This window comes from Sciurus vulgaris (assembly GCF_902686455.1).
Source record: "Sciurus vulgaris genome assembly, chromosome: 2".
NCBI lineage: Eukaryota > Metazoa > Chordata > Mammalia > Rodentia > Sciuridae > Sciurus > Sciurus vulgaris.
The window spans coordinates 186,204,532-186,225,826 of record NC_136462.1 but is presented as its reverse complement, the minus strand read 5'-3'; the positions used below and the strand labels follow the sequence as shown (position 1 = coordinate 186,225,826).

General features: G+C 48.5%; 1 pseudogene across 1 annotated transcript; it reads right to left on the bottom strand.

The window, feature by feature from the left end:
- Positions 1–1,732: 1,732 nt before the first annotated feature.
- On the bottom strand, positions 1,733–3,171 carry LOC306651817 (B-cell receptor-associated protein 31-like; annotated as a pseudogene). The gene has a single exon. The product of its transcript is annotated as a B-cell receptor-associated protein 31-like (transcript).
- Between the last annotated feature and the right edge of the window lie 18,124 nt (positions 3,172–21,295).

Below are 21,295 nucleotides of genomic sequence, written 5' to 3'. Positions count from 1 at the left end.
ACCCTGCAGATCCATCTCGGTTCAAACTCGGGGAAGGCTGACTGAAGCCACCTGCTTTCCTGGCCTCAGAGACCTTGTTGGGGCCTGCCTGCCCACACCTCATCCTGCCCAGCTTCTGCTTCTAGCTGAGCTTCCCCCTCTCCTGCCTAATCACCGGGGGAGGAGGGAGGCTCAATCAACTTGGGTGTAAAAATTCTAAAGTCCTTTGGAAAATGCAATTGGAACATAATCCTGCCTGTTAACATTTCCTAGTTAATTATCCTGGGCTGTATTTTTGGCATCGGGGCTGAGCACGCAGGCGGCGGTGGGGGGGGGGGCGGGTGGGATCTTCGTCACAATACCAGTTTTAGGAGTCGTTTATCTTGTCTTTTAGACTAATTATCCCAAACTCACCACTGGGCTGTCACACTTACATGCTCCAATAAATGTAGTTTTAAATCAGCCGCTGACTTTGCGGCTGGGGTGGCAGCGTCCCTGGTTCGTGTCTAACTAGGGCCATCCATCTGTGATATGGCACGAGGGGAGGCGGCTCTGTTCAGGTCTCCATGAATGATCATGCTTATTTATATGCAAATACATTTGACAAATCAATAATGTATGATTTAGCTGTTTGGTGTGTGTTAGTACATGGGTTGGCAATCCCAGGTGGGGCTTCCATGGAGGGTCTGCTTTGGCCTTAGCCCAGTTCCACTTATAGGTGCCCTTGCCTACTGCCTCTGCCTTTCAAGGTTTCCAAGTTCAAGGTTTTCCTTGTTCAGATCAAGGAATTTGCTCTGTGTGCCCTTCATTCCTGTGTTAGGCTCTGCCTCAGTGAGTACTTCATCCCTTTTATTAGTCCCAGCACACAAGTAATTCAGTAAGTATTTATCGAGCATCTATCATATCTCTTTATGTCCACATCTATCTGTACATAAAACAGACCCTCATAGAGCATGTACTGTGTTCTAGCCCTGTTCCTGAGTGCTGATTATTATAGATTTTACAGAGGAGAAAACTGAGTCCTGTACGAAGCTACACAGCTAGAGAGTATCTGTTCTGAGATTCAAACCTAGACAGGCTGACCCAGACTCTGCTTCTGCCTTCTGGGTTTTCTTATAAAGCACAGTGCTGTAGCAGGGGCTACAGGAGTAAAGAACACGGGACATTCATTCTGGAGAAAAGATGAAGAACAAGAACAAAATATACATTGAGACCAAACAGCAACAAAACCCTAGTACCCAACCAAAATGCAGGTTGTGATCATTGCTGTGAATGAAAACGACAGCAGAGTGGGGGGGAAAACCGTCACCAGGCCAAGCACTGTGCTGTCAGAGGATGGCCAGTCCAAAAGGGGGCATTAGTTTGGCTTTGTCCACTCCTGGGACTTCAAGTCTGGTGGGGGAAGCTGGTAGTAAGCACCCAGGAGCAGACTCTTGGGGAGCTTCTAAGGCCTGGGGAGAAGGCTGGTGGAGGGAAGGGGGCCTCTCTAGATCCCAGAGAGAAGAACTTAATACAGATGAGGGCCTCATGCAAGAATTTACTGAGTGCTAAGTACCTTATCTCAGTCAACACCCACAACAACTGTATAATGCAGATCCTACTATTTTTCTCCATTTACAGATGAGAAAATTGAGACCCTCTGAGGGTAAGTGACTTGTATAAGATCACATAACCAGCAAAGGAGTGGAGGAGGGGGATAGCATTGAGGCAGGTCTGCTTCCCGTAATGACCTCTCTTCAGTTCTCCAGTTTTTTTTTTTTTTTTTTTTTCATGATAATAACCTTTATTGCCCCAGGAGAACTCGATGGCCTGCTTCACAGAACTCCTGGAGGACTAGAGGACACATAAACGTGGCAAAACAAAAGAGGCTCAAACTCGAGCTGGTCATAAGTGCCTTCCACACTCCTAAGAGTGGAAACAGCCCAGCAGGGCAGGACAACAGCAAACTCAATCTGAATGAGCGACAATCAGGTCCCCTATGGGATGCTGGCAGGGTAAAAAGGGGCCTAGACAAGCTACTAGCTGTGGAAGGGAATGGGGCAGGCAGAGGGAAAGAATTGAAGTACCAAAGGAGAGGCCAGGCTCCCAGGAAGCAGCACACACAGGCCAGGTGGAAGCCAGCTGCAGGCAGAGAAGAAGGCAGGCCCTCACTCCTCCTTCTTGTCCGTGGGACCATCTACTGAGGCCTACAGCTTGGCATGCTCTTCCAGCAGGCCGTCATACTCCTTGGTAAGGCTCTCGGACTGCTTGCGCATGGCCAGAGTTCGTTTTCAGCTTTCTCTGGTCTTTGCTTGGTTCTGGCCAACTTGTCCTTTAGCTTCTTCAGGTCAGTCTTCAGGTTCTTGTTCTCTTCCTTTGGCCTTGCTCAGCATTCTCAAGATCCAACTTGCCTCCATCCACAGCAGCTCCCTTCTTGAGCTGGTCATTCTCCTCCATGTACTTCTTGGCTGCCTCACTAGCACTCTCTGCCTGTTTTTTAAAGGCTTCATTGGAGGCCAGCAGAGTGGCCTGCTGGGAGATGAAAGTCACCAAGCGCCTAAGCAGGAAGGACCAACGAAAAACCAGCAATGTAGAGATTCCTCCGGGCACGAAAAAGCTTCATGTGGAAGTGTTCCATGGCCCCAGGATTGTTCTGAAGGTTCACCTTTTCTGTCACATCGTCCTACTTCCGAATCTCATGCACAGCATCAATGACTAGCAGCACAAGGATGACGATGAGAACTACGAAAAAGGTGTTGCCATAGGTCACTACCAACTCCACCAAACGGGACTCGAAAATCCTCTGCCATCTTTTGGGAGAAATGAAGGGAATGAAGAGAAGCAACACAGCAAAGACCTCCGCATAGAGGAAGGTGTTAACTGCAGTCCACTGCAGACTCATCCTGTGGCTAGCAGGTTTCCAACAGGAGATGTGAGCGTGTTTCCGAGTTCCTCACAATCACCACACACACCCCGCTGCAACCACCAAACTCTCTCACCACAGTCCCGGCCCTGCCCCTTCCCCCAGTTCTCCAGTTTTAATCCAAACTTAATTTTAATCCTAACCTAACTGAACCTTCTGCAGAGTATGGCACATACCAGAGCCGACTTAGGGTTCTGGTTCCATCTGTCCACCCCACCCAGACCCACCCACCATTGCTGGGAGGTAGTAGATTTGAGGATCCCTATGCCCACAGAGCAGTCTTCTCCTTAACCCTGTAGAAGTTCTCCATGCCTCTCAGGGACATGTCTAGTATCCAAAGTCTTCTCGAAGCTCCAGAAAATTGATCTCTTTGCTTTGGTTGCCGGGCTTCCTTATGTATGGGCTGAGGGGTATGGCCCATGCTGTTCCTTCATTTTCTTTGTTGAGATAGCTCTATTTTTCAAGTCTCTAATCAGATGTCATTTCCTCTACAAAGGAACCAGACTAGCTTCCCTTCCTTGTGCTTCTGCTTGCCCTGTGTGGTAATGGTCCTCCAGGTAGCCTCCAGTGATCTCTGCTTCCTGGTGTTCCTGTCCTTGTAGCCTCCTCCCATGTTGTATCAGGAATTTTCCATGTGACTAACCTACTTCCATGAGTAGGTCACAAAAGACATCACTGCTTCCATCATCCTCTCTTGGTTCACTTGCTTCAGAAAAGCCAGCTGCCATGTTGTGAGGGAACCCAAGCAGCTCTGTGGGGAGGTCAGGGTGCTGAGGAACAGAGGTCTCCTCCTCACCCAGCACCACCTTTTCACACATAGGACGGAACTGCACAGGAGGTACACCCTCAGTCCTGGTCATCCTTCCTATGACTGCAGCCCTGTCTAGGACTTGACTTCTGTCTTATGAGGACTCCTGACCAGAACCCACCTGCCTAAACTGCTTCTAAATTCCTGACTCACAGGAACTGTTTTAGATAATAAATGTTTATTGTTTAAAGACACCAAGTTTTAGAGTAATTTGTTAAGCATGAATACACTGGACAGACACAATTTCCTAATTTCTTTTCTGTCTTTCCCACTCAGCTATGAGCTCCGTGAGGACGAGGGCTGTGTCTTCTTCACAGGTACTTGGCAGAGAATCAGAAGGTATGACTCAGTGACTGACCCAGGGGCAGGAGTCTCCCAGGCATTCTGGGAGGAGGGGCCGGGCTGGGACTACTGATGTGTCTTCTGGCATATCAGAAAGAGTGTGGTCCTCCCTCGGAGGCCCATGCCACTCTGCCTTCTGCCGGCTTCTGTTCCATCCACCTGCTTGAAAGTCATTTTGGGGCAGTTTGAATTGACTCCCTTCCCTGTGCAAGATCCAGAAGCTAGAGTCAGGAAGCAGCAGATATTTTGCTGACTTGAAAAAGCCGTGCCAGACTATGTCCACATGAGAGGGGGCTCATCGAATCCAGTGAGCAACTCCCCTCCGGGCTCGGGAGACTGCCCTTGCCCCATTTCCTGGACTATTAGTGCCCGTTCTCCCCAACACCTATGGCCAGACCCAGCTCTGGGCAGGGGACCTTTGCTTCCTGCGGGGTTCAGGGCCATGAAATATTCAGTGCCTGTGACTTCCTCTCTCATATTTCTTCATATTCAGAGTGGCCACTCAATTGATATGTAAATAAAGTGCACCAGCACTGAGCCTGTCCCACGCTGCATTATTTAAGCCGTAAAACGATGCGTCATCCGTCATGGGGCCCATTGGCGGGACCCTGCTGGGCGCCGGGCAATAAAGCCCGCAAGAGCCTCATCAGAAGCAGCGGGTGGCCTAGTGGAAGTTCATTTATGCATGAAATATTCAGCCAGCAACAGTGCCAGCCTTAAACATCAGTAATTGGGGGGTTTCTATTGCTCCTAACTAGTGCCTCTAAATTATTGCAAAAGGCTGGCCAATTTACAAATTACATATATTTGTCATGCTCTTGTACCTTTCCTGAACTAACCGAAATGGCCCATGTGTTGTGGCTGTTTGCACACTCGCAATGGTGAACGGGGCCCAGCAGAGCAGGCTCCTCTGCAGAGCAGGGCAGAGTGAAAGTGGCATCACGCAGGCGAGACTTGCTGCTGGTCCACCTTCTCCCCTGGCTGTTGGCAGTGCTGGCCCCGTTGGTGGAGCCCCCTGGATGCAGAGGTAGGGCTCCCGCAGGGCTTGCCCGAGCAGGGTCGGATTCCATATCAGCCGTCATGGGTTCTTGCCTAGCTCTGTGAGGTCAATCTCTCATTCAGCAAGCAGTTATAAAGCACTTCTCTATCCCAGACTTGGGCAAGAGGGTGGGGGTAGGACAACGAGCTGAAAGAGGTCGCCCCTGTCTTTAAGGACTCACAGTCACTGAGCGCTCTCTCATGTGGGATTCCCCCTCAGCAGGCTCTGAGGCAAGAATGTGGACTTAAATGGCTTATTTGGGGGTTGACCTCCCCAGGAAAGAGTGATGGGCCTGGGGACATGGGCCAGGGAAGGGAGGGAGCTTACTACAGGGAGCTTCAAGGGCAGGACAGTGGGGCTCAGCCCAAAGGGGTCTCAGGAGAGATAAAACTGCAGAGTTACTCCACCCGAGGTTGTGAGGGGCTGGGGTGTCTACCCAGTGACTTCTGCCAGCCCTTGGAGGGGCATTTCAGAGAGGCTGTCCCAGCTGCGGAGTGGGCAGGGTACCCACAAAGGCAGTTGCTTGGCACCCTCTCCGGTGTCATCCCTGGGAACTGGCAGCATCTTTCAACCTGCTGGAGAGAGCTTCTCATTTTTCTCTCTGAATTCTGGTGCAGCCCCTGGGTGCACAGGGCCTCGAGGCATCCTGAGATGGGGTGGGGGTGTTTCTGGGGGTCACTCAGCCAGCCCACCTGGAAGGCCACTCACCTTTCTGGAAAAGTGACTCTTGTGCCTCAGTTGAATGCCGCCTGCACTGGATTCAGGTGAGAGGGAAGAAGAGGAGAGAAAGAAGGGGCGCTCATAGTCTCCTGACACTTTATGGGAATGATCTCAAAGACGCCCTTTGACCCAGCTGGCACCTCTGAGCCTTCAGGTCTCAGTGAATGTCACCACCTCAGAGAAGCTTCCCCTACCAAGTAGATACCTTTACTCTTGTCGTGACCTGCCACTGCTTCTTCCACAATGCTTCAGTCTGCAAAGCCTCATTTGCTTACCTGCATGTGTTTGCTGCCTTCTCTCCCACAGGGTGGTCAGTTCCAGGCCTGAGTGACCATATCTGCCCAGTTCACTCCTCTACCCCAGTGATTCACCAGCATCTGCCTCACAGAGGGTTGTCAGTAAAGGCCACCTGGTGAGTGAATAAGTCAATGAAGGCAGTAACAGGTAATGATTTTCTCCTGTCACTGGGGAAAGAAGACAATGAGGCCAGGAGACTGTGGGGGAGTTGTCCAGGTGGTGGTATCAGGGCTGGAATCCAGGCCTTGACCTTAATACCCTCTAGCAATGACTCCCTCCTGTCTCTTTTCCAAACTCTGGCATTAGCAATGTTCAGCTTTCACATCCTCTTGAAATAGGGAATCCTGAGGCCAAGTTCAGTGTTGAGATATATAGGAGATGAGATTCCAAGAGCTGTATCCCCTGGTGGCCATGTCTGGTAGGCTCAGAGTGTCCTGCAGGGACAAGAGGAGGGGCAGATTCCTAAGAGTCACTTACCAAAGGAATTCAAGCTCCTGACAAAGAGAAAATACCCAGGAAACCCTTCAGGGCCAAGATCTTTTCCTGATAAGCTCCTTAGAGGCGTTTCTTGTGTTGGTAATAGTCAATATTGTTTTGGTCACTGCAATGGACTAAGATTTTTTTTTATTCCATTTTTGAAAAATGAGACAAATGAAACCCAGTGGGATTAGGTAATTAGAGAAAAACTTTAAAAAATTTGAAATCATTTATAGGAAAGTTACAAAAATAATTGAAAGAATTGCTGTAGACTGTTTATCCAGGTTCCCTCAAAGTTGACACTCTACCACATTCATCTTCGTGTGTGTGTATATTTGCATATATATACATATATATGTATATATATAAATAATTTTTTTTTTTCTGGGTGGTTTGACGGTACATTACAGACCTCTCTGCTAGTTCTATGCTCTCCAGGGCTCCTGTTATCAAACACACCTGTGTGTTCTGTGCTCCAGGTCTTTCCACATACTGGTCCCTCTGCCAAAAAAGTGCATCTACCCAGTGGGCTTGGAAAATTCCTATTTATCTTAACATTTCATTTTAAGAATTCCTGCTCCTGGAAATCATTGGCCATGTCCTCCCTTGCTTATTTCTAGCACAACATTCATTGCTCTGAGCTGAAACTGAGTTCCTCATTTTCCTAGATTGGATATCCTTGAGGGCAGTCCTGGGTCTCATTCACACTGTATTGCTCAAGCCCAGCTCAGTGGGTGGCTCAGATGAGCATCTGGGAGGGGTTTTGGGATGAATTAGAAGGACTGTCTATATGGTCTGGCTCAAAGATCCAGACTCCTCTTGTTCAGTCCGTGTGCTTAAGTTTTGTGCTTATTGGTCTGCTAAGAAGTCTAGGCACTGGGGTGGCGGGGGGAGGTGCTGTCAGGAGAAGGGACACTCAGTCACATGGGTCCGATTTGGACAGTACCATTGGTTGTTGTTTTCTTCCTCCCATATTCCCCCAACCTGTGCATTTTTCCTTTTCAGATTACCCTGGCCTCAAACATGGGTGCCAGCTTCTCCTCCATTTCTAACTTCCCAAACAAACTTCCCATTAATGCTTGCCTGATGCAAATGTCAAATGGTCCTGTGTGGATGCTATTAAAATAATGAATGCAGAAGGGAATAGATGAACAAGTCTGAGAATCGATCTTGGACCCCTGATGAGATCATTAAGAACTGGGGGAAGGGAGGGGACGTCACTCTCACAGGTTGAAATTCACCAGTGCCTCTTCCTCCTCTCCATCAACTCCTTTCCCCCTACCCATCCCCCTGTTGATTTATGGGTTGGATGCCTCCCCCTCCCCCGTCCATTACCCTCAACACAGTGCTAACTCACCATGGAAAATCTATTTGTGTCAAATGGAATTTTTATCTTGGTCTAGGAATTAATGCATTTTGTAAAAGATGTTTTAATCATGCTTTCCTTATGGAAAGAATATTGCACGAAATAAGTAGCTGCCCCAAAGACTAAGGCAGGTGTCACGTAGGAGATGTAGATGTACCTTGGTGCCTGGATGCGGGGGCCCTTGGCAATGAATGGGTGTAGACTTGGTCATACCTGAGGACCAAAGATGGTGGGGGAAGGGGAAACTACATGGAGGTCTCAGTTGGGTGATGGAGAGGGGTGTGGACAGCTCCTCCAATTCTTAAGAGCAATTACCTCTATTATTATTATCAAGCACCCTTCCTGGAATTACATTTTCAAATCTTTATAAAATAAAAATGTTTTAAATTCTGGTTCTTTGGTTCGATTCACAAGAGGTGGAGAGGAAGCATGACAGGGGATATAAGCCACATGTGTGTACAGGTCCAAATCCCAGCTGCACCCCTTCCTGAATGTGTTGTGACGACTCCCTGAGCTGCAGTAAAATGGGAATTACCTTAGTGACTGCCTCCCGACTGTACCATGGGGACCGAGGGAACAAGTGTGCATGAAACTGAACACCTTGTGTCTGGCACAAGGAGAGCCCTCAAGAGATGCTGGTTGTCCTACACTCCGGTCCCCCCTGCCTCACTTGGAGCCAGAAGACATTGGGTCAGGCTTGAACGTTGCCACTTTAGGACAGGCATTCTTTAAATATGTGCTGAGTGGAAGACTAGTAAACATTCTGGGTTACTGATAAAATTGGCTGCCTCTTTGGAGATAAAGATTCTGCCAAGCAGACCTTCCCAAGTGGGCTACGAGCTTGCTATTCTCTCTGCAGCCTATCTGGACCCTGCCCAACTCAGGGGTTCTCAGTGATCCTTTGAATTCTGGAATTTTCTTTTTATAGTAACTCATCTGCTCATTGCTTATCTCTTCCACTGGGTTATAAGCTTCAGGATGGCCAATGTCGTTCTCACATACCATCTCTAGAATTCACATGTAGTAGGTGCTTAATAAAATATTTGTTGAATATATTTAGAAATAAATGAATAAGTGGAATAAATGGAATTGCTTTCTTCTTTACTGACCCCTGCCTGAGTGTGTAGGTACCAGGAGAGCAATACTGGGTCAGTTCATCTCTAGACTGGCTTGTATAAAGATCTTACAACTGTAGCCAAAGGCGTGGACGTGACTGAGTGGAAAACTATTGAGAAGAAGTACCTTGGGGTACAATGTAAAAAACGCTCCCCTCCTCTCTCACTTGATCTGGGGGTGGTTGGGTTACAGAGATCCGCTGCTTGGCGGGAGTGAGAGGAGCAGGAAGGGGGGCAAGGCGGGAAGGGCATTGCTGAAGTGTTCCTGGTAGGGATTCCCCATGACCAGCTCTGAGAAGAGGAGAAGAGGGAGGCTCTTCTCCCATTGGTCCTTGGTTTGATGGTTGAAAGGGACCACTGGGCTGGGGAAATGGGTGGCCACCAAGACCAGGAGCCTCTTGCAGGTGGGCATAACTTTCATCAACAGCTCTTTTACAAAGAGCCACTAGGAGACCAGACTCAGTGAAGCCGTGGTTGCTCCGCCAGTCTCTCTGCTGTAGGTGGTTTTGGAGACAGCCCTGGTCTGGTTGTGGGGGAGTGGAGGAAGAAGGCCGTCGGAGGGCTGAATGGGTGCATTCATTTACTCAAGCATTCAGCTACTCCACTCACCCACCCACTCGATAAATTTTTTGAAGCACTTCCTACATGCCAAGTGTTGCATTGGGACAAGGAACTCAGGAGCTTAAGGAGTAAATGTGGAATCTGCTGAGATGAATCTTAGAGCCCAGTGGAGGGAAAATAGTTGTAAGACATATGAATATATAATCAGAATTGTGACCTGCTAGGAAGGGGACTTTCAGGTATGCATCAGTTCCTGATGGTTGTAACATACTGTGTCACAAGTCAAACTTAGTGTCTTGAAACCCTGAACATTTAATTAACTTATGAGTCAACCAGTCAGTCTTTCAGGCTGAGCCCGATGTGGTGATCACTCTGGTCTTGGCTGGGCACTCCTCTTTCTGGGGGTTGGCATGGGTGGGCAGATGGGATAACTTCAGCTGGCATGAGTGGGGCTGCTCATCTCTGTGCCCAGGCCTCATTCTTCAAACTGGTGTGCCCTCCTGGTCAAGGCAGAAGAGCAAGGGACGCTTGAAAATGCACACTGCTTCTTGAGAGCCACTTTGCACAAATACACCATCGCTTCTATTTCGTTCTGTGGACCAAAGCAAGCCATGAGGTCAGCTGAGATTTCAGCGGTGGGGAAATGGACTCTACCTGCTTCGTAAGAGGGACAGTCAACTCATAAGGCAAAGGGTATAGCTGGGATTGGGGGCATGGTTAAGCGTTGGGGCTTTGATCCACGACAGCATACCCTGATACTGTCGATGAGGGAGCTTGATTTCAAATGAGTGATTGCCGGAGGCCTCTCTAAGGCTGTGGCATTTCAGCCGAGCTATGCAGGGGGAGTAGGAGCGAGCCTGGGAAGACAGAGGAAGAATACCCCAGGCTGAGAGATGTGCGCTTTGAGCTCCAAGGTGGGAGTGAACCAGAATTGAGCTCAGGGCAGCAGGACCTGGAGAGATGGGCTGGGGTTGCAGGGAGATTGCCAGATGACAGAGGCCAGCCCAAGTTTGCTAAGGAGCAAGACCTGTTGGAGCAGAGGCTTTCTTTATTTGAAACAATAACCAACATTGGAAACCAGAAAGGCTCAAACTTATGGAGCATCTCTGATGAGACAAGCCCTGGTTGGGTGGGAAAGTGTCTTGAAGAACTTATAGAAAAGTGGGGGAGCAGTGAGTGACAGAGTAAGTGACAATGGACCTGGAGGGCTGAAGCTGAGTACCAAGCATCATGTGGGGGCCTGCAGAGGGGACAGGGAGTGGGGCACCAGGGAAGGGAAGCTGGAGCCGGGGTTCCAGATGCTGAATCAGGAGAGGATCTTCTGAGTGGAGGGAAGGAGCTGGTGACCCCGGTGTGTGCAAGAAGGTGCCTGAGGGTCAGCATGGCTGGACTGCAAAGGGGCCTGTAGGGTTTGCAAAGGATGCTGGGCCCATTTGAGGGGTTTGGGTTTGATGCCAATGGCCAGGAAAGCCCTCGAGGTATCTGAAGGGCAGGGCAGGATGAGTGTGGGTTTTGTGGAAAGACCCCTCTGCTCTGGGCAAGACGAGTGTGGAAAAGACCTGGGCAGGAGCAGAGGTGCAGGGGATGCAGGGAGCAGGCAGTGGGGAGGCGCAGAGGTGCACAGGATGCAGGGAGCAGGCAGTGGGGAGGCGCAGAGGTGCACAGGATGCAGGGAGCAGGCAGTGGGGAGGCGCAGAGGTGCAGGGGATGCAGGGAGCAGGCAGTGGGGAGGCGCAGAGGTGCAGGGGATGCAGGGAGCAGGCAGTGGGGAGGCGCAGAGGTGCAGGGGATGCAGGGAGCAGGCAGTGGGGAGGCGGATGTAAATTCTTTGACTCCAGGAAGCCACAGAGGAAGTTGAGTCTGGGGTGAGGTGAAGGCGCTTTGGAGGTTCGAGGTGCTCCTGGGAGCTCTGGAGAAATGGAAGCCGTCGGAATCTTCCTCACCCTTGATCTCACCTCTTCAGCCTCAGCCCAGGAGAGCTGAAGATCCCAGGGAGCTAATAGAGAGGGTTTCCTCGTGTAGTCCATGGCTGAGGCTGAGCTGAAGATCCAGGGAAGGAGACTGGAGGATCGGAGTAGGAGGAGGATGGGGAGCCATGGAAACTTCAAGAAAGGTCCTTTCTGCCTGGCGTTGGGACGGATATGGGCTCAATTCCTGCAGTGCGACCTTGGGTCAGTCATTTCACCCCTCCTCCAAAATGGTGCTCAAAATAGCCTTTCCCTTGTTCGCAGGTGGCAGGGAGGGGTTGATGGACAGTGTATGTGGAATGCTTAGCACGTCAGGCCCGCAGGGATCACCAGCAGGGCTGTGGCACCAGGCTGCTCCAGTAGATACCTTTTATGGGACTGCAAGGTATGCGCTGCCTTCGGAGTTGCACAAAAAAGACCAAGGATGGGAGACAATGGCAACTGCTGTCCTGCAGGGCCAGGTGACCTGGTGGGACTCAGCCTGATGGGGCTGGGGCCTGAAGGACACTTGGCCTTTGGAAGGATGCTGACCCATCCCCACACTTCCCTCCCATCCTGCAGGAGCTACCCATCTGTCAGGGACTCAGACTGTCAGGCAGGCTGGTGAGGGGGCCTGCGGGCAAGGGACGCTTCCCCTGACAGGGGAGTCCTTCACTGTCAGCGGCTTCGCCTGGGTGGGTTAATAAAGCCATCCATCACCCTGCTCCATGCCAGGTATCCAAATGCCTGCTTAATACCACCCTGGGGAGCAGGAGTCTGCATTAGGGATGCTCCCCAGGGCCCAGGGTGCCGGGATGGGAGGAACCTGCCTGGCGCTCTGGAGTCGGCTGCAGTCCAGCTGTTGACCCAGTCCAGGGTCTCCCTGGAATTCCATGAGATAGCTCGGTGTGTGAGGCTGTGGTCTCACAAATAGCACCTGTGTACACAGGAGCAGACACACCGACGTTCCTCTTGGCCATTTCTGCTCTGATGCCTGAGGGTGCTCAGCAGTGTGGGCTCATGGAGGGAAGGCGGGCTCTAGCATCAAACACCTGCTATGTGCACTATGCCAAGAACTAGGTTCACTCACCTCTGCTGGGCCTATGGTGAGACCGAGACCCAGAGAAGTGAGCTGTGTGTTCCCACAGCCAGGAAGCCCAGCACTGGAATTTGAACCCAGGGCCGCCTGACTCTGGAGACTCACTCTTAACATTGCTGTCTTCATGGGCTATGTTCTTTCACAGTTTTAAAATCCTACCAACTGTGAGTCCGTGTTCCTCTTCCTACTTTAATCAATGAAGAGAAGGAGGTTCAGAGACATGACAAGTCACACAAGTCCATACAGCCAGGAAGCTCAGACGTGGGATTCAACATGGAACTGTCTGATTCCAAACTTGGGTTATTTCCCCTCCACCAGAATAGAGTGTCTTCAAAGCTTTTCAGCTGCAGTTTGTGGCTTCTTTATCTTCAAATCAATCAGTCAATCAATCAATCAATCATTCTGGTGTGGGATTCTAATACAGAGAACAGATGGAAGAGGCTGCCCCTCTGGTTAAGAGGGGGCTTGCTCTGTAACTGGCTACAGCGGATAACAAATTAGCCTGAGTTTAGTGGCTTAGATTCAACTCATTTGTGACTACTTGCAGTTTTCCTTAGTTAGGAATTCAGATGGTGCACAGTGGGGGTGGGCTGCCTCGGCTGCATGATGTCTGCTGGGGCACTTAAGGCTGGAGTTGGAACACAAAGGGTCATTCGCTAACAAGTCTGTTGGCTGGTGCTGGCTGTGGGCTGCAGCCTCAGTTTCTCCCCAGGCAGTCTCTCTGCATGAGCTAGCTTGGGCTTCCTCACAGCATGGCGATTGGGTTCCTGTGGTGCAGGCAGAAGCCACAGTGCCTTTTATGATCTAACCCTGGAAGTCATGCAGCATCACTTCCTGTTTGGGTTCCAGGGAGGGGAAATAGACTGAGCACGTGGGACTGGAAAGACTGCTCAGGCTAGGGATGAACCTATTTGGGGTCCTGGGAATGCTGAGGAGCGTCTCCTTGGTTAGCCCTCACTTTCTGGTTTACCTCCTGGAACAATTAGGACCTTTCTACTATCCAGTTTTGTTGTGGGGTGGAGGCTTCTACTCTGCCTGCTCCCTTTCTCCTATGGGTAGCACCCCCTTCTGGCCAGCTCAAAAATAGCCCGTCTCTAGGTCCCTTAGGGACCTCCCAGGTCCAATCCATCCGCTTCCCTCTCACTTGCTTTTTGACTAGCAGCTGAATTAGTTGAGATAATTCTGTCAATACACGCCTTTTATACCCAGAACGTGCCTGGTAAATTTGTTAAAGAATACCCCAGGCTAACACATCATTACACTCCCAAACTCATCTATCTTTTACTTCGGATTAATTCTTTTTTTCTCTCTCTCTTCACCTCCTCCATAAATCCTGGTGCACTTAATTAATTTCAGTTCCACTGTAAGGTCCATAATACAGAATTGTTCAAGCAAACACAAAATTAATTATTCTATTTACAGCCTTCTCATTGAGAGGAGCATTTCATCTTTCATAATTACATTTTGGAACGTCCAATTATGAATTCAGGCGCCTGCTGTTTTGCATACGGGGAGAGTCCCCGAGTGTCCTCAGGGTAGGGGAGTTGGGCTGGTGGCCTCTTGTGCCTTCTGAAGCTGCCCCAGGCACTCCTGGTTCAGTCCATGAAGGACCTTTAAAGGAGACCCTGTGGGAGGGGCAGGGTGGGTCTGGGAGGGAATGGAGCTCAGAAATGGGGTGGTAAAGGTCAAGAGGAGGACCGGGAGACGAGGAGGAGGGGGAGAAAAGGTGAAGGATATGCCTGTTTAATTGGGAACAAGAGCCTTCAAGTGGGAGGAAGGAGGGAGGCCTCTTCATCTTGCCGGGTTAGCAGTTCAACGTGGGCCAGATGAATTTTGAAACGCATCTCGTGCCTGGTCTTTGCCCTGGTCTCAGGTGTGAACCCCAAAGGCCTGGCTTGCCCTCCTTCTATCTGACTCTTGGTCACAGAGGCCCACTTTGGTGGCAAGAGTCTCACCAAGTCATTGGGCTCTCAGATGGGACAGAGCAGGGAGCCTGCCTCTGTTCCCCAAGGACTTTTCTCTCTGGCTCTCAAAGGTCCTGCAGCAGCAATACCTCTCGGATGGGAAGGGGAAGGATGCTTGCTTTCTGTTCAGGACTCTGCTCCGGACACCCCAGGCTGGCCCCAGGTGGCAACTACTTGTCTACACTGGTGCCTGACCCACAGGAGTGCTAAGACATGGAAAGAACTCTGCTTATAGGTTGTAAACCATATCAGCTCCCATCTGACCCACATTTTGATGAAACTAAGCATATTTGTTCAAAAGCAGGTCAAATAATTTGTAAAAAAAAATTTAAAAATTGTTATGAAAAGTGAGGTTCACTCCTTTGAATGGATGTGTTCTGCAGGTCCTAGGGGGAATAGCTCCTTTCCTCCCTTAAGCCTGCCTCTCTCACCACCTCCCTTCAGAGACAAAGGGGCTTCACTTTAGCATAAATAGAACTGTTTTCCTTTTCTTTATAAAAAACTCCCTTGAGTTCCTGCGGAGTGCTGGGCGTCATGAGGAGCACTGTGTCCCAGGGACCTTGCATATATATTACTTATTTCACCCTTACAGCTGCCCTGTGATATCCACAGGCGAATTCTTGACATGTAGCAGCCTTGTCTGAGCCAAGTGCATGCAGGTGGCCATGAAGAGTCTTGAGTTCCAGGTGTAAGTGAGATCTGGCAGCTCCAGGAAATGATTTAAGGCATGAAGGCTTAAGATGTAGCTGTAAGAACAGACTCTGCTCAGACTACCTGTGCTAAAACCCCAGCTCTCGCACTTGCTAACTGGGCAACCTGAGGCAAACTACTTAACTTCTCTGTGTCTCAGTTTCCTTGTGTGTTGAGTTGGGATGATACTACCCAACCCATCAGGCTGTTGTGATGGCTTTATGAGATTATGCACGTACATCTGGTTCATATGGGTGGGTAGTCACTAAAAGCCCAAGCCTCAGTTTCTCCAACTTAGTAAATACAAGTTGATAGATGAGAATGATACATTTTCAAATGAATCCTTTGCCACAGTTCACAAAAGTCGGTGCCTGGGGCATGCTAGGACTTCGGGTTGGGCAGGAGTTAACCCAGAGGGATGTGAAAACTCTGAGCATCTGCTGCCTATCCATTTATATTTCTAGAATGTTGCTCCCAATCAACAACCCCCCCCCCCAACAGTTTCCCAGTTTGTTTAGAATAAAAATATAGCTCTCATGGAGGCACCTGATCCTGCCTCTGCCGGCTTCCTGAGGAACTTTTCACTCCCAACTCCAGTCGCACAGGTCTGCCCCCATTTCTTGAATTGCACTGTGACAATCTTCCCACCTCAGGACCTTTGCACTAGCGGTTCCCTCTGCCTTGTACATTCTCCCTTTAATCCTGAGCACGACTGGCTCTGTTTCGATGCCATCTGTTCAGAGACCCTTCTTCTACCCTCCTCCCTACAAAGTGGCCCCAGTCCAGTCCTCCTTAGGATGCCACCCTATTAGTTGTCTTCTAAGTCCTTATCACTTTTTTCTCTTGTTTATTGTCTGTCTCCGAAACACTAGAATATGGAGACGCAAGAGAGTGGGAGTCAGGACTGCCTTGCTCGGTTCTCTATCTGCTCCTTCGTGGTAGGTGGATAATAAATATCTCTGAAGTTGATATTTTACATCCATCCCCAATGAGAGAGCAAGCCTGGGGTAAAGACTTCGGAACACCTTCACTTGTGATCAGTGGTTGAGGAGATGGGCCAGGCTTAATTTTTCCTTTAAGTCAGTTTGCTGATCTTGAGGTGCTGTCCTCCACCTCAGCAGACCCTCGTCATGGGGGAGAGCCACTGATTTATCTCAGAAGTGATTTTTTTTCCAAAGCTGCCCACACCAAATAATTACTTGCTATTGTGGGCCGAGGATGTCTTCTTGCTGTTCCACCTGGGAGGTTTGTTTTGTTTATTAATTAGCTATTAATTGCAAGGGCTCCTGGGAACTGGAGGTAAAAGGGAGGCCCCGGAGGTGAGCCAGAGGGTCCAGGCAAGAGAGGGTGCCAGACTGCAATGAGGGTGACCTCATTATTTCGAATGGGGTTGTGTCGTCAGTGAGCTCCTGGGATGAGAAGAGATTTTGATAATTAAGTCCTGTGAGTGCTGCAGCTTAATTTCCAGCAGCGGGGTTGCAGCTGGTGGATGGGAGCCACTGGCAGCTGTGACAGGGTTGTCCTTGAAGGAATAGGCCGTGGACATGGGGAGGCCAAGAGGGAAGGAAGAGAGGGTGTCACAGGCAGGAGCCTCACGCTGGGCCTCCTTCTCCCCTCTTCCTTTCACCCTCCCAGGGGACCATCCCGGTGTGGTGAGAAGACAATGCCCATAAGCAATTTGAAGGGCTCACCCTACCTTCCCTGAGGCTCAGGCCTCCATTGCTTTCCACCCTCCACTTCTCCGTCCCTGAACCTCTCCCCTGTCACCTCCGCCATCTCTAATGCCCAGTTGGTCTTCAGGACTCTCTCTCTCTCTCTCTCTCTCTCTCTCTCTCTCTCTCTCGACGTTGCCCACCTCTCTCCGTCTCCTCCAATGGCTCTTCTCTTCTGGAAAACCTACATAACCATTTTTTCGGGTCTCTTTGCTGCCACTCTTGGTCCTGATTCTTTGTCCACACAGCTCCGGGCCTGACCTTCCTGAAATGTCCATCTAATCATGTCACTCCTCTGCTTCAGACTCTCTAGGGGCTTCCCATTTCCTTTGGATAAAGGCGAAAGTCCTCTCCTAGGTCTGTGAGACCCGGCTAACCCCATTCGCCACCTCTTACCACTCTCAATTGCCTTCCGGTCTTTGAACAGGGGGTTCCCTCCACCGGGGGCGGTTTCAATGCTTGCATCTCTGGGGGACACGATTTGTTCCATGACAGGATTGGTTGCAGAGACACTCCGTAACTGGGGTGCAGCACGGTCTCTACTAATCTGTTAACTTGTTTCACCAGTTCGTTGCCTAGTCATGTATTTAATTATTGCCCAGGTGACCGTTTACTTTCTGGAGCTGGTGATACCAACAGCAAAACACACTGAAGAACATGCGGCGCATATCTGGCCATGTTAAAAAGGGATGATATCCGTGGGTCTGAAGTTTGCATGTTTGGGTTTGGTCTTGGGTCTATGCTAACTATTTTTTTTTTTTTTTTGTCCTTAGATGACTCACTTAACCTCTGCATGCCTCTGGTTTTCCTCATCTGTAAAATGGCTATAATAAGAGTGCCCATTCCACAGGGTACTTACAGGTTTAAATGAGATAATACCCAACTCCACTCCACAACATCACCAGCAGCATCATCACCATTACGTTTTCCTGTCCTTCTCCTTCACTTCCTCCTCCTTCTGCCTCATTTCTCCCACCTACATGAGGAAAAACAGAAGAAACTAGCTAGCATATTGAGAACATGCTGTGTGCCAGACACTCTTCACGCACGTTATCTTACTCGTCCTTTTCCACGTAGACGTTTGTAGTCTTCCCTGCCTGGTGGTGCTGTCTCCATATCACTCTCTCCTGTAACTGAAGCTAAGAAAGTAGGACTTCCCAAACCCATGTATACACTGCTAGTCAGAGGTCAAGACGAGCTACCAATCCCAGTCTGTCTTACTGCAAAGCCTGGTTGCTGGAGAAGGAGATGAGGATGGTTTGCGGAGGGTCTAGGGAGAGGAGGTGTCCAGGAACAGATTTTCTTTTTGTATCTCAATTTGTTGTAATATGGTTTATTGTCATTTTTATGAAAGCAATTTCAGCTTTCCCACTTATTTTGTTGTTCAGATCTTAAAGGCTCAGAGTTCTCCAGGATTTGTTACAAACCTCTTAGGAGTGTCTTCCCCATTATTTTTTATTTTTTTTAAAATTATTTATTTATTTATTTATTTTACAGTCTGCATTTTGATTCATTGCACACAAATGGGGTACATCATTTTGTTTCTATGGCTGTGCACGGTGTAGATCATACCATTTGTGTAATCATACATGTATATAGGGTATTTGTGCCTGTCTCATTCCACCATTTTTCATACCTGCTTCCCTCTCATTTCCTTCTACATAATCTTAGTTCCTCCATTCTTCTCTTTAGAGACAATTGCCTCCCCCTCTTTTAGAAGATTTTGTATTTAATGCTGTGTTTCAATAAAATGTGTTCATGTTTGAACTTCCTCTACTTTTGAGGTGTGGGCATTACATCACGGAAGATGGGGATTCGGCTTTCTTTCCTTTCTGGTCCCTGACCACACCCATACATCTTTCTCACCTATTCCCATCCTCAAGCCTAGTTATGTCATAGCTTTGTTAAGATCAGTGTTTAACGTTTATCTTGTTAGAGTTACGTAAACACTCTTCACGACAGAGCCAGGTAGAAAACTATCATGACTTCTTTTTTCTTCCCACATGACTTGCAATTTCCTTGAAGTTAATGTTCGTACTTTTGGGTTTTGAAGCACAGATTGCCACTGTGTTTATCACTGGTTCAACCCCAAACTCCTTGCTAGTGGCCCAAATCACCAACAAGACGCTCAGACACATCAGCTGCTGTAACCATCTCTTCCTCCAGGAGAACCCTCCCAGGGGCTGTGGCTCTCTCCAGTCTGGTGCGGTCACCCCTCCACGCCCAGGGCCCAGCTGTCTTCCTCTGCCCTCCTTCTACCATCCTGCTGGCGATTACCCATCATTCACTCTGAGTTGGATTTCTGGTCTTCTGGATCTCATCCTCCTCTTTCTTGGTTCACATACTCATTTTTGTGGAGTACCTTCTTTAACTGTGTTTTCAGAGGAGGCACCAAAGAGGTCAAACAAATTCAACAACTTCTTGTGTGAAAATATCATTTTTATTCTTACACTTGAGTGTTTTCCTGGCAGAAGATTTGTTATTTTGAACGTATTTTTCTTTATACTTTTAAATCCATGCTTAAGCAACCAGCTACTAAAATAGTCCTCAATAATTCTGGTCTCTTGGTACTCATACCTCATAGAGTCACCTCCCGTATTTAAGAGGGATGGCCTCCCTGACCAATGAGTTATGACAGAAATGATCACCATAAGAGATATGTGGCTTCTGACTTGCTCTCTTAGGATCTTTCTGAGGGAAGCTTGTCATTATGTCATGAGGGCATGAAGCTGTCTTTTGGGGAGAAACAGAGGCCTCCTGCCAACAGCCAGTATCAACTCTCTGGCTGCATGGGTGAGACACCTTGGAAGTGGGCCCCCCCACCCCAGTCAAGCCTTCAGATGATAACCTCATGAAAACTCTGAGCCAGGGTCACCCAGCTAATCCACTCCTGAGTTCCTGACCCACAGAAACTATGTGAGATGTCAATGCTTATTGTTGCTTTAGGCTGCTGTTCTGGGGTACTTTGTTATGCAGCAATAGATAGCTAATACACACTGTAACACTGTCTTCTAGTTGAGAGGTGTGAAGCACTTCTGATTTCTAATCTTTCAACTGATTATCTCCTCCTTCCCCACTTTCCCTAGAGACTTGTAAGATCTTCTGTTTGTAACCAGTTCTGACATCTTCCTGACACTTCATCATAACATGGCTGGCGTGGGACTCTTTTTATCCTCTTTATAAACTCTTTCAATGGAAGCTCATATTCTTGTGTTCTGGGAAATTCTCTTGAGTAATTTTGGTGTCTTTCTCTCTCCATTGTCTCTGCTCCTGTCTTCCTAACTCCCACCATTTGGATGCTGGACACCCCCAACTGACTCTCTAATTTTCTCATATTTTTTCTCCTATTTTCCACTTTTTTTTTTATTTGATGGGAAACATATAATCTGAATATCCTTTTGAGTGCCTTAAACTCTGCTACACTTTAAATTTCTAAGATCTCTTTTCTTGTGTCTGAATTTTTTTTAATATTATTTGACATTCATTTTAAATCTCTCTCTTTTTTTTTTTTTTGCGGTACTGGGGATCGAACCCAGGGCTTTGTGCTTGCGTGACATTCATTTTATGTAGCCTCTTTCCTTGTTTTCCCAAAGATATATATCTTCCCATGTATATGAAACAGTTATGTGTGTGTATATATGTAAATATATAAAGTTATATGTATACATGATTTTAGATATATGTATAGTTTTCATATATATAATGCTACGTGTATGTATGAAAGTGTGGTCTTATTGGCATGAAATTCACACAGCATGCAATTCACCCATGGACAGGCCTGATTCATGGTTTTTGATATATTCACAGAGTTGTGCAAGCACCACTACAATGAATTTAGAATATCTTCATCGCCCTCAGAAGGAACTCCATATAATTTAGCTATCACCCTTCAATCTCCTCATCTCATCCCCAGCCCCAGCCCGACTCATCTTCTTTCTCTCTAGATTTGCCTATTCTAGAGATTTCATGTAAATGCAATCACAACTCTCCAATAGCAGATTCTGTATTCTCCAGTTGTTTCTGGCCCTGCAGTTATTTGCTTTGATCTCTACTTCCCATTTCAGAAACTTTTTTCAGATGCCTGTGGATCCTTGGTTGTTTATTCTTATTGAAGAAGACGGGGAGATTAACCAGCTGAGTGTCACCAATGGGGCTTATTGACTCTGAACTTTCCCAGAGGGTGATCTGCAGCTTATTTTCTAGAACTACTTTGGAGGCCACCATTTAACAGTCTTTGTGGATGGCTAGGCTCCTAGAGAAGATTCTTTCAGTCTCCTA